Raw genomic sequence first — 10161 nt, 5'->3', positions numbered from 1 at the left:
CTCAATCGGAATCCAATGGTCTGCTCGGTGTGCCTCTGAATGTGTTTTGGAGGAATGATTTACTGTCTCTTCATATTATCGGTGTAATGACCGAGAATCGTGCTATTTCTTCTCCAACTACTATATACGCGTGGTCTACAAGGTCGTGAATGATGAATTCCCGCCCGAGTTGTCTGATCTGTTCATCGATGATGGCGCCTATCTGAAGGGTGTGTATGTTAAACACTATGAACGATATCAACCAAAGTAAAGTAAATTGAATCAATCAATGTTGTACATATTCGGCAGCAATGGAAACAATTACACGTTCAAGAAGCTCGATAACATGCTCATCAATATGCCAGAGAACGATGGCAAATATGTCCTCGTGTGTGAGACAGTGGATGGCGTTCCTCAATAATCATGGACGATACCTTCTGGGTGTTTTGTAAAAGTCAATTATGCCACACTGTTTGAACATCCACACACATCCACTCAACCATTCAATAATCAATGCCAATTCGAATTATCTTCTGCTTTCTATCTGACGATCATATCGATTCCATGTTACAATGAGAATGATGTCCTATTCAAACATTGTGATTCCATCGAATCGGTTGTGGATAAGGGATACAGAGTGAGTGTTTCAATGGATAGTGTGTGATTGATCGATATGCCATTCATCGATACACTCAACAATCTTGTGACCCTTTCCCATACCAAACTGATAAATGGAATAGAATGGACAAGTGAGAGTCATACGATCTCTGCATTCACGAATATCTCTTCTCTTGTATGTCTGAGAGGTGTGAAGAGCATCACGATCGTTTTCGAACACTTGGGCGAGGTTGTTGTTGTTGCTTCTTCTGGGTGCTCGTAATGGGTCGATGTGATCTTGCTGCCTCTCTCAATGCATTGAGTTCCTTTCGACTCTTGGATTGAGTGATGGGTGGTGCTGGTTGTGGTTTACATTTGCTTGCCAGCAGTTCCCAATCATAACACTTCTGTGTGCTATCGCTTTCCACATTCTTCACTTCGTACATCAATGGCATGATGTGATTGTCAATATCAACAACTTCAACCAAGTCCTGAGACCATTTGCTCGTCAATGATCGCTTTTCCAGAATGCGAGGTCTTCGTGTCATTCCAACATAATCACCAACATTGAATTGAGATGTTATGTCCTTTGCTGTCATGTTGGATGGTTCTGTTTTCTCCATGTACAAGATATCGTTGTTGTTAAGCCAAATGTCATTGGGTGTATATCCGATGTCTCTGTTCTTCCTTCCATTATGTCTACGAACTGCACCATCGATCAAATCAAACCATACACCTTTCCATTGATTGATTGAATGGAAGGAAGGAACCATGATGTGTTCCTTGATATCTCGAATTGCTCGTTCATCTAGTACTGCCTTATTCGCTGAATCCATGTGATACATGGTGATGTCATACTTGTTCAAGATGTTTGTACGAAAGATGGCATTGGTGAACTCGGTACCTCGATCCGAGCAAATATGCTTTGGTGATTCACCATATGTTTGAATGATATCCTTCATCGCATGCGTGACTTCTGTAGCACTCTTGCTTTTCAGTTTCCGAGTCATCAGGTATTTCGAATATCCATCAATACATACAAGGACATATTTGTATCCACGATTCTTGTAGAATCCAGTACTCTTTTGTCTTCCTAATACTTCCTGTATCGATTTGTATTGTTTGGAAGAGAAGTCGATAAGATCGATGAAGTATATGTTTCGTTTGAATCCACTGATGATCATTCGAGTGGCACCTCTTCGTTTTGCTGGTTTCCATAGTTCCTTGATCTCATTCATGCTCCACACACACCTCGATAAATGAATCACTTTATTCAAGGAATGAATAAGTTGTGTCAGAGGAAGAATCACAAACTGGTTATAGATTCGAAATACATTTTCTCCACTATACACTACTTCAAATAGAGCATCACTTGCATTCAACATTGCAATGATCGTTTCGATATAATATGTATCTCATGAAATCGATAGAGTATGGAGACTGGATCCAAATACACTCATAACTTGTAGCCATTGTGGAAATTGAGAATGTAGTATTAATCATGGTGTTCAGAATGGCAATAATTTCAGTCAGCGTATAATAACTAGGCGAGATCGTTACCTCTTCACCATTGGTGTTTGTCACCACATTGATTGAGTCCACAATATTGAACATGACTTGATTGGGTTTGAATAGAACAGTCATGGAAGTGATAAATGGATTTCTGAACTTGTAAGGATTGATTGAATCGAATGTGCCATTGATAGGTGAATCTTGTATGAGAATGGAATAATGCATGTTCTATCTTTACCAAAGACACTTATGACTTGCATAGACAACAATAGATGGATTTGTGATGACAATGTACACACATTGGCTTTCGGTCATTACAAATAAGTAAACAAACATGTAAATACGAGAGAAATAACAATAATTCACCTTAGCTAGGTATGTCTACTGCTTTCTTGCATCCAAGTATAACTGAAACAACAAACACAAAAATAGAAACGAGCACTAGGTTGATAGTAGAAAGGAATTGGAGTAAGAAAGCACGAAACCTGCTTCCTGACCGATGATTGTCGATCAGACAGCCTAGGAACGATAGTCGAGGACTCAGAATCGGTTGGTCGATTACAACAATGGACAAAGAATCGCAATTGTGGTCATAGAGCAAAATAGCATATAAAGAAAACTGCCACCAGGTTTCACGCAAATAGTGCCATTCCCTTACTACTATTGTTTCATATTAATGAGGTTTAAGATGGCTACAAGTTGATAAATCATATTATTATTGATCGAAAGAGCTTTTGTTATAGTGAAAATAGGATCATTTTTGTTATGTGACATGTATCAAATATGGATGAACTCATCAATAGAAATAGGAAGGATGAATCAGTCATTTATCACAAGTATTGTTGTATTTCCTTTGATATATGACTAATCTATATAATATAGTCTCGAGATACTTTGAATCAATACTTGGAAAATGAATATCTGCAATAGAATAACAACAAATGTGTATTGTTTCATTTTTGTGCATATTGTGTGATATGAATTGTATCAAAGCCCATAATGAATTCATATTCTAAATGTGACAACTAATAATCTTGCTAGTTCGTGTTATAAGTTGAGAGAAGGAATGAGCAGTATTAACAAACAAGAGTCTTCACAATAGTTATTCTCAATAGGATTGATTGTGAATAGTTGATGTTTTGTCATTATCATCATCATAATCATTATTGTTCTGTATGGGAAGATAGAATAATGTGTATTTGTGATTGATTGTATATTTTGGCTAATTAGTATATTCCATGGAATAGAATACTGTGAAAATAAGATAGGTAAGTGTAGAATAATCAGAAATGGCCAATATGAATAAAAACAACAATACTAGAATGTAATAGAATAGTAGAAAATAACATATGTATGAAGTAGCAATGGAAATGCAGTCATTTTCACAAATTATGACGAACAATAGCTGAAATGTTGATATTTCACAGGGATCTGTTTTAGTACATCCTGAAACGAATTACATAGATCATGCATAGTTTTGCTTCAAAACAAACAAAATCCAGACAAACACGATTCTGTCATTTCATTGGTTTAACACAATGTTTGATTCTGTTAAATCCATTTTCATAAAATAACTAATTCTGAGTAGCAGGAACAATACTGTTGATACTTAGTACTGGAATAACCAATCCATGAATGAATGATTGGAGTTTGTAGTAAATTCCGTTATTGTTAGTTGGAATGCACAATGATTGGTATATAGTGGTTGGAACTGAATGATTCATAGATATTATCACAGATTGTATGTTATATGTGAATAGAATAGTACTGGAATGATTTGTGTAATTGGTCACAATCTATTGAATGAATATGAGTTGGATGTACAAAGATTACATAGCATGGAGATAATTTGTATCATAAATGGATGAATGAAAGGAGAAAAGAAAAGAAAAGAAGAAATAGTATTCATTGCTTAAGATCTTAATCCATTCAATGAAATGTATTAGTTATTTATTATGAATGTAATACGTGATTATGATAATGAAGAGTGAATGAGAGAGAATCGAAATGAATGGGAATGTGATTGGTTGTGATATTGGAGTTGGATTCGATTCGATTTCAGCAATTCAACACTGAAAAGAAAACAAATGAATGAATGAATGAATGAATGAATGAATGAGTAATCCTACAAACATCGATTTGAATTGAGTGCATACTGTGATTATGTATATTTTGTACCATAAGAATGAATGATGGATTGTTGACAAGGAAATATCGTTAAATCTGTATAAAGTGGACCAATAATGTGAATTGCAATGGGATATTTGAATGATTATACGATCAAATCAATGAATGAATGAATGAATGATATCTTATCTAAGAAATGATTGACAATCTCAATACACTACTCACAACCAATGATCTGTAAATCAGTAACAAGGATGTCATTCATTCATTCAATCTATTCTATTCTATTCTATATTCATTCACATAATCATATTTGATTCACTTTGGTTTGGATGGCTGATTGAATGATAGAATCAACCAACAAATCATTGAATGAATGAATGAATGAACGAATGAACGATTCTCTCTCTGTGGAGTGATTCACAAAACAACAAAGACCTTTATCACAACCAATGAACTGTAATTCTGCATCAATAATGTCATCGATTCAATCATTCAACCATTCATTCAATCATTTGTTCATGCTTTTAGAACTGTTTAGCGCATGATTGATTGATTGATTGATTGATTGATTGATTGATTGATTGATTGATTGATTGATTGATTGATTGATTGATTGATTGATTGATTGATTGATTGATTGATTGATTGATTGATTGATTGATTGATTGATTGATTGATTGATTGATTGATTGAATCGATGCCTATTCTGTATACTCTTTCATAATATGAATCTATCAAACAACAAAGCAAATAACAATAATAACGACAATGAATTCGTTAAAATGGCACAGTAACAATAATAACAGTAATAGAAATCAATGAGAATAATAATAAGATTATGTGTTCAAAAGCAATGTCTAAAACAGAAATGAAATGAAATGAAATGAAATGAAATGAAGTAATGAGCAGTAACAACATAATAGGAACGAACAATAACATGAGTAATAATCCAAATGGATGAATTGTGAACTCAATGCAGTGTCCGATATCGAATCAATACCAAATTGATGTAGAACAAACAATGTGTATGTGAATAACAAGCAATAATGAGAATAATAGCAGTAAAAGGAATAAGAAGAAGAAGAATATCTGAGAACAATCCATAGCTATTGATGATACATAATAATAATAGTAATCATCATAGAAAGAGATATTGAAACAATCATATGTGTAGTATAATAAAGAAATAAGAAAAGAACCAAATCCATGATAATAATAGTCATATTATTGGTAATATTAGTATTATTATTATTATGGATCAATCAATCAATCAATCAATCAATCAATAATACTTACTGATCGATTCTGAATAATAGATCAATTAGATTGTTATGTGGAATGATCGAAATGAAGAACAAACTCGATATGTGAAAACAAACAAATACCAAGAATGCATATCAATTTCAAACAATCCACATAATTGAATGAATCTATGTGAATCGATTCAGATTTAAATATAAATGAAGAGAAGATCATTTGATTGTCGGTTTGCATGGAAAGATTGATTGTTGTCACGAAATATCAATCGGATTGATTTGAAATGATTTCGTATTGTAGGTTCTGATTATTGATTAATTCATTTGATAGATAGTTTGGTCCATTGCTTACTACAAGTATAACTATTATTATTGTTGCTGTGGATGTTGTTTCTGCTGCTATTGCTACTTCTCTCTTTCTCCCCTACCATTCATTCATTGATTCCAGACCATCAAAATCGATAACAATATTCCTTGTCAACAAAAGAAGAAATGGAATCAATGAAAGCAAAGAATCAAGTGTTTCCTTTATGACAATCAATGATCCATTAATCTATGAATAAATGATTGAATGAGTGAGTGAGTGATGAAGGAAAACAGAATGAATGAATAAATGAATAAGAAGGAAAAACAATAATATGTGTATCATATGATATCGGATACTGGAAGGTAGGGGAGAAAGATGGGATGATGATGATTCAAGTTCATTGATACTTCGAAGTAACAATGAATTGATTGGTTATGATTTGTTTTGGATCTTCCAAGTCTAACATCACTAACTTCTGTATAATGGAGTTTCTGTTGTCCTCGTTTTGGTGATATTGGAAAGTGGATCTAAATATTGAATAGAGATGGTAAATAGATATTCCAAATCTGTTTCAAAATGTCAATCTACTTGTATCATTGGGGTATGTTCAATTGAGATCGATTCGAGTATTGTTGATAAATAGAATGGAATTGATTTCATATGATTTTCATAGATTTCAATTCCATTTGGTAAGTTTAAGCTTATCTTATCTTACCTTGTTAGGTGATTTGATTTGATTTGATTTGATTCATTGTGTTTCATTCGATTCCGTTTGATCATTTGATTTGATTTGATTTGATTTGATTCGTTTAATAGGAACACATTTCGATTGATTATGATTGGAACAATTCTATCTGGTTCATTTTACAATGATCTGTGGAATTTGTATTGTTGTTTCAAACTGATGGCACATGATTGATTCGATGATTGGTTAAAATGGATACATAATAATAATGATGATAATGATAAACATAAAACAAACAGAAATAAGCAAAACAAAACATGGAACAATCCAAACAAATAATCACATATTTCCTTATGAGAATTGAATCGATAAGAATCGACACAATCCAATTTGTCTGGTGGATAGTGAATAATAATAAGATGAATGTCAGAATATAAAAAAGGAAAAAAAGAGAAAAAGAAAATACAAAAAAGAAAAACTAAAAACAAATTAGAATCATATAATACAATACAAAACAAAACAAAAGAAAAGAAAAGAAAAGAAAAGAAAAATGAAGAAGAATAAAATGCACAAATATAAGAAAATAAGAAACAAAGAAAACTAAAGAATAGCAAAACAAACAAGAATAAACTAAAAATCAAAATCGAAAATGAAATAATAAAATGAACTACAATGAATTCCAAAAGTTGAAAAATAACAACAACAACAACAACAACAACAAATGAAAAATGGAATAATCAAAAATAGATAAGCAACATCAAAACAAAAACAAAAACAAAAACAAATACTACTACTAATAATAATAATGACGAGGATTGATGGTTGAATACTCATCATCAATCTGATTCTGATTCTAATTCTGATTCTGATTGATCGATCCTATCCAATCATTCTATTCATGATCAACAATACTAAAATGATCTAATGGTATTCAATATGCTGAAATAGACCGATGAATAATGTGGATGATCATACAATCATAATAATAATGATAAATGGAGATCGAAAACTAGCCAAATACACACCATTCATTCATTCATTCAATCATTCATTCGATCAATGGATTGAACGGCCTTTCTATTCTTATCAGTATTATTGAGTGTGAATGATGAATTGATTCTTTACGATATTCAACATTCATTTGCATTTTGAATCAGTTATCTTTCATCCATTGATTGATCCATTGATTGATTGAGTGAATGAGTGAGTGGTTTGTGTGATATTGAAGAATACGACATTCCATCCAAATATCGAATTGTGAAACCACGATTGATATTACTACGAACTACAACTATCAAGTATCAAACACATCCGATTTGATTCAATTATTATCAAATTGATAAATCCATGTTTTGTGACTCATTGATAAACAAACAAACAAACAAACAAACAAATGAATGATAGTTGGATTGATTGAATGGTGAATCCAATATGATTTCCAATGCTATTCAATCGGATTCTATTCTATTCTATTCTAGTTTCATTGCCTTGTTTTATCCATTTCACCTCTATTTGATTCTATTCTATTCTATGTATACAGTGATCGATTCCTATTCAATAAGTCAAAATCAATATCCTAATTCAATATCAATCATTCTATTGTATTGTATTGTATTATCTACCGATTTAACAATGGATTCACAAATGTGAATAATCATCCAATATCAATCGATTCCAACCATTCCATTGTGTCACTATCAAATCTAATCTTATTATTCATGATTATGATTATTCGAAGCAAGCAGTTTCCTATCAATATTGAACAAATCCTAGTTCAAACCTATTCAAACCATCATTTGCATATTATTATTATTATTATTATTGGTAGATTGGATTCATCATTTGTGAATGTTCAATATGTGATCATTGGGTCATTGGTAATAATAACGATAATAATGATAATGATGATCGAAAACAATGATTGATTGATTGATTGAAACAACAATCATAATTCAGTATCATTGTTAAAATGGTAAAGAAGAACATCATTATAATCAGGCAGGATTGATATTTTGATAATTATAGAATCATGAATTGTGATCAAGAATCGGTTTCAAACAAACAAACAATCAATCAATCAATGGAAATGTTCCTAAACAATGACGAATCACTGAACAAATCAAATCAAATCAAAATTATAGATTTAGTGCTTGATTTCGTGGACAAGATCAGCGAGAATGGAAGAAACATCTATGAATCAAATCAAATCAATCAAACTATACTCGAAATTGATTTCGATCGAACATACTCGAATGAATCAGGTAGATTGACATTTCGAAGATTTGGAATATCTAAATACTATCAATATTCAATATTCAGAAATACTTTCCAATGTCACTACACGAGGATTACGGAGACTAGCCCATACAGAAGTTATTGATGTTAGATTTGGAAGATCTACAAAACAAATCATAACCAATCAATTTATTATTACTTCGCATTATCAATGAACATGAATCATCCCATCTTCCAGCAAGTGTCCAATAACCGAGTTGAATGGATTGTAATGATGGAAGATCTACATCAATCATTTCATTCGAATTCATTCAATACTTTCAATTATTGTTGATAAGGAACCAGAGAATGCATCATCACCTAATGTAATGGATTGTAGATTTGGAAGATCTATGCATTATTGAAATATTCAATATCATATCAATACCTCGAATCACAAATGAACTATAACAGAAATTGCGTGAATAACTTCCAATTGTACCAATTTGAATGGATTGTAATTGTGGCAGATTCTTCAATTCAAAGTCTCCAGCAAAATCACTGAAACTATATTCACCAATTTGAATGGATTCCAATGATTCACAATTCAATATGTGGAATGATTTCGATTTATCTTCTCTAGCAGTATTCTTTGCCTGGGTAAATGAATTGTTTCCGATTTTGATAGTTTTCAATCGATTCAATCCATCGATTTTGAATGTTTTCACTGATCCAAAACATTCATTGCCGATTTCGATAGATCGTAGCCACTCGAATCGATTCAGATCCAATGCATTCACATCGTTACAGCAATTCGATGAAATCTTCAAATCGGTCACTTGCAAACTCACATCGGTCCATTTTGTAGATCCAGTGACGCTGAATCGAAGAGGAGCAGGTTCTTCGCGTTTTGGAGCAGGTTCTTCGCGTTTTGGAGCAGGAGCAGGCACAGGCATCGGAGCGGGTTTGGGTTTGGGTTTGGGTTTGGGTTTTGGAGTTGTGGATCGAGTGTACCATCCATCATAGAGATCTCTTCCACTCACTTCCGCTCCATCTTTCCATTCCACTTCGCGAGTAGCAATCCGAGTTTCTTCATCGATCCAGTATCCTCGACCATTTCGAAGAAACGATTCTTTCGATTCATCATACACGAATTCACCCACATACAGGGGAATTCGATTCGAAGCGATGGTGTTATTCCCGTTTCGCTTGAACTCGGTCATGATGGCTCCTTCGATCTTGCGGATGATCTCCACCAGCTTGTTACCCTTCCATATCCCCTCGAGCAGCATGGCACCCGTTTTATCGTCATACGCGATACCCCATCCTTCTCGTTCTCGCTTCTCATTAAATTCACCGTGATAAATCAGGTGATCACTCGCATGCGAATAGATTTCCATTCGCTCGCCTCGGACATGGTTTATAATACGATAAAAATCATGCTGATCCAGAATTTCGTCAAATGATTGCACAAAAGCGAC

The sequence above is a fragment of the Blastocystis hominis genome, assembly GCF_000151665.1.
Source record: "Blastocystis hominis, Singapore isolate B (sub-type 7) whole genome shotgun sequence assembly, scaffold_15".
NCBI lineage: Eukaryota > Bigyra > Opalinata > Blastocystidae > Blastocystis > Blastocystis hominis.
This window is presented reverse-complemented; position numbering follows the sequence as displayed.